We start from the raw sequence: 3,721 nt of genomic DNA, 5'->3' as shown, positions 1-3,721 counted from the left end.
GGGGTGGATCGGGGGAGGGATGGTGGGCCAGGCCCGTGTAGTGGAAGAGGGCCTGGAGATAGAGGTAAACCAGGGTGCCAGGGCGGGACCAGCAGGGCAGGAGGCCAGGGCGGGGCCGGCAGCTTGGCAGGCAGCAAGAGGGAAACCTGCCTCAAGGAGGGATCATCAGTGGGCTCCGCCGCTTCGGGAAGGCCGGAAGTGAGCCCCGCCGCCTCGGAGGGAACCTCAGCGGGCCCCGACGCCTCGGGAGCCTTGCGAGCGGACCATGCCGCTCACACCGACATCAGCGGGGATTCCTGCACGCTGCGTATCAGCCCGGGAGGCTCCTGGAACGGGCGTGAGGTACTGGGTGCGGCAGACGAGGCCTCTGACGCCCCGTGGATTGCCGCCTCGGGGGAATGTGCCAAGAACTCCACAAACCCCTCAAAGGACACATGAGCGGATCCTAACATGCTCCAGTGACTAATGGGCCTATCATCAAGGGCATAATTGAATAAGTCCTTTAGCGCGGGGTCATTGTAGCCCAGCCCCTCTGCAGCATTTCTAAATTCCCTGGCGAACTCCCTCAGACCAGTCCCCCGTTGACGGAGGGAGCTCAAGGTATCCAGCTGGAGCATGCGCTGGTAGAGGGGGCTGGAAAGAGTGGAGACCGGTAGGCAGAGTGAGCCATTTCTCCGCTGAGTCCTCATGTTGGCTGATCCGTTCTGTCACGGTGCGTGTGGAGAGATGAAGCGAGGACTCAAGTGCAGGATAAATGGTTCTTTCTTTAATAATAAAACGAAACTAAAACAAACTAAAACAACCCAGAGGGGGAAAAACAGACAGGCAGGCTAAGAAATGCACTACATGCAGACATAACACACAATGAAAAACAACGGATCAGCACAGGATTACAGACACCAGGAGAATAAATGGGAAACCAAACGAGGAGTAATAAAATGAAACAAAAACAAACTAAAACAACCCCAAGGGGGAAAAACAGACAGGCAGGCTAGGAACTGCACTACATGCAGACATAACACACACAATGAAAAAACGACGGATCAGCACAGGATTACAGACACCAGAAGAATAAATAGGAAACCAACTGAGGAGGCTAGCGAGGGAGACACAGGTGGAGCAACTTAAACAATAATGAGGTAACAAGATGGGCGGGGCACGACAGTAAACAGGAGAGAGCACATGGCAACAAACAAGCACAACACAAGCCATGTGCTCACAGAACACAGTGTCATCTGGTGGCCATCCTGGGCACACCCGCTGAAGACTGTGACACCGGTTGACTAGGTGAAATTGATGTGGAGCTGGATGGCGTGGAAATCAAAGTGAAACTAACTAAAAGAACAAAGAGAGCAAAACTCACTCCAGGCTACACTAATTAAAGTTTTTAAAACATTATTTAATAATTATAGATCTGTATTTTCAGAAATTATATAAAAATCTCTGTAATAGAGAAGAAATGTCTGTAGTAAATGAGCAAAGATCTGCACGGAGTGTGTTACAGATCATAACAGGTCAGCTGTAATGCCTTAATTCCATTAGTCATAACCAAAACCATACATGCAAAACTGTTTTTCTCAGAGGGACAAAAACAGGAACTGTAAGAGTCCCAGCCCTTTTATTTGCATGGAAACCATTTGCTGTTTGCAGAAATGACAGACAACAGGCTGAAAGAGTACTGGGAATATTTCAAGCAGCACTGTTTATTGTATGCCGGTTGGATATAAAGAGTTAAAGATTACAGCTGGCTGACAGAGTAAATATTTTTTCCTGTGTCAGAAAGGATGTATCATCATGTATTCCACATAACAGCAGGAACCGAGAAGACCAGCACAGAACAAACATCTATCCTGAATGGACATAATTTAAGCGAACTTTATAAAAGCGAGTGTGCTTTTTATAAGTTCACAAGAGAACAACAAATTCTGTTATGTACAGGTAAACTAAACTTTTAAACAGGAATGGAAGACTGTCCAAATCCAGCTACAATAGGAGAACTTCCAGATATACGGCGTGACACAGAAGGTAGGAGAAAACTCAACGGCAAATACTTATTTTTTTACTTTTGTTTCAATGAATTTTGTTTTATTGGAATATGAGATGACGACATGGATTTCCTTCGTGTTATAAAACAAAAAGTAAAATTTGGACGCCTCAATACGTATGACGTAATGTGCGTAAAGCATACTTCCGGATTGAGACAAGATGGCGGTTGCTAGTGGCGAAGACGTAAAGGTAACATTTGAATACAACCGTGAAGTCCTAAAAGTTTTTTTTTTCAAAATAGGAGGAGGAAGAGTAGGCCTGTTGCAAATCTTTTATCAAAGGCATGTAAGGAAATGCTGCTGCAGAAGTGATGACAATTGCGTTATCTGCTTGTCTTCTCTGCTGCTGCTTCTGGGGCCTGATTCATCGAGCCATTTAGTGTGTTGTATAGTCAAGATGAACGTCATATTGCATTAAATATCAAATAGCGGTTTGAGTCAGTCGTGAGAACTGTATCAGTCATCTCTTTGTCATTCTGGATTTACAAAACCACCGTTATGACTGGAGATCCACTCTACTGACCACCTGTACAAAATGCTAGTGCAAAATTAAAATTAATAATCGTCAAACCTTCAAAAAGACTTCCATTCGATTCATTTCTTTCTCTTTTTTTAATTCTGTAGTAAAGTATCCCAATGTACATATTTCAAAACATAGCATTAGCCTTGGATTGTGGAGCGGACCAAAAGAAAGGGGGGCCCAAGGCGCAGGTGACTGGTGATGGTTTGGGGTGTAGTTGGCATTATAATGCATTTTAATTGTACCAAATGTATTATATAGAGTCTGTAAGATTGTACATGTTACATCCTAGTCTGCATTTTATTATTAGAAACAGTACTGTTTGGAGATGAAACCTATGGCATGACCCCAGGATGTATCCCAGATATGACTGGCTACAATCAACACCTAACTAGGTAGGTCTATAAAATTAAATGAAAGATATTAATCTGATGCACTCTACTAACACCATAGTACCATCATGCATTGCAAACAGTTCTCATGTGTTGAAAGAAATATTTCACCTAAAAATGTAAATTTGCTGATAATTTACTCAGGTAATTCCTCAGGTCATTTAATTTGTAGAATAGTTTTTTTTCTTCATCAGAACAGATTTTAAGAAATTAACCATTACATCACTTGCTCACCAGTGGATCCTCTGCAGTGAATGGGTGCCGTCAGAATGAGCAATGTTATGAATAGAAGACATAGTTTAGCCGGAAGCAGTTTGAAGATAAAAATTTCTTGATGGATATGTTTCTTACAAACACACAGCTTTTCACTTCGTAAGACATTAACTGATGGCCTGGAGTCGTGTGGATTATTGTGATGTTTTTATCAGCTGTTGGTCTGACGGTACCCATTCACTCCAGAGGATCCATTGGTGAGTACATTATGTAATGCAAACAAACTCATCTACATCTTGGATCGCCTGAGAGTGAAAACATTTTCAGCAAATTTTCATTTTTGGATGAACTATTCCTTTACAGGCTAGAGAGTCTATGCTAAATGATAATCATTTGTTTTAAAAAAAATTTTTTTTTTTTTTGTGAACTTATTTTTTACTATTTGCAACAGATGTGGAGATGGCTTTATTGCTGGAGTCATTCATGCAGACCATCGGAATAATGGTACAATGTTCATTTATTTATTTGTTATTTTTCTAATGACTTGAGAA

The sequence above is a fragment of the Sinocyclocheilus grahami genome, unplaced genomic scaffold (genome assembly GCF_001515645.1).
Source record: "Sinocyclocheilus grahami isolate Dianchi unplaced genomic scaffold, SAMN03320097.WGS_v1.1 scaffold46.1, whole genome shotgun sequence".
NCBI lineage: Eukaryota > Metazoa > Chordata > Actinopteri > Cypriniformes > Cyprinidae > Sinocyclocheilus > Sinocyclocheilus grahami.
This window is presented reverse-complemented; position numbering follows the sequence as displayed.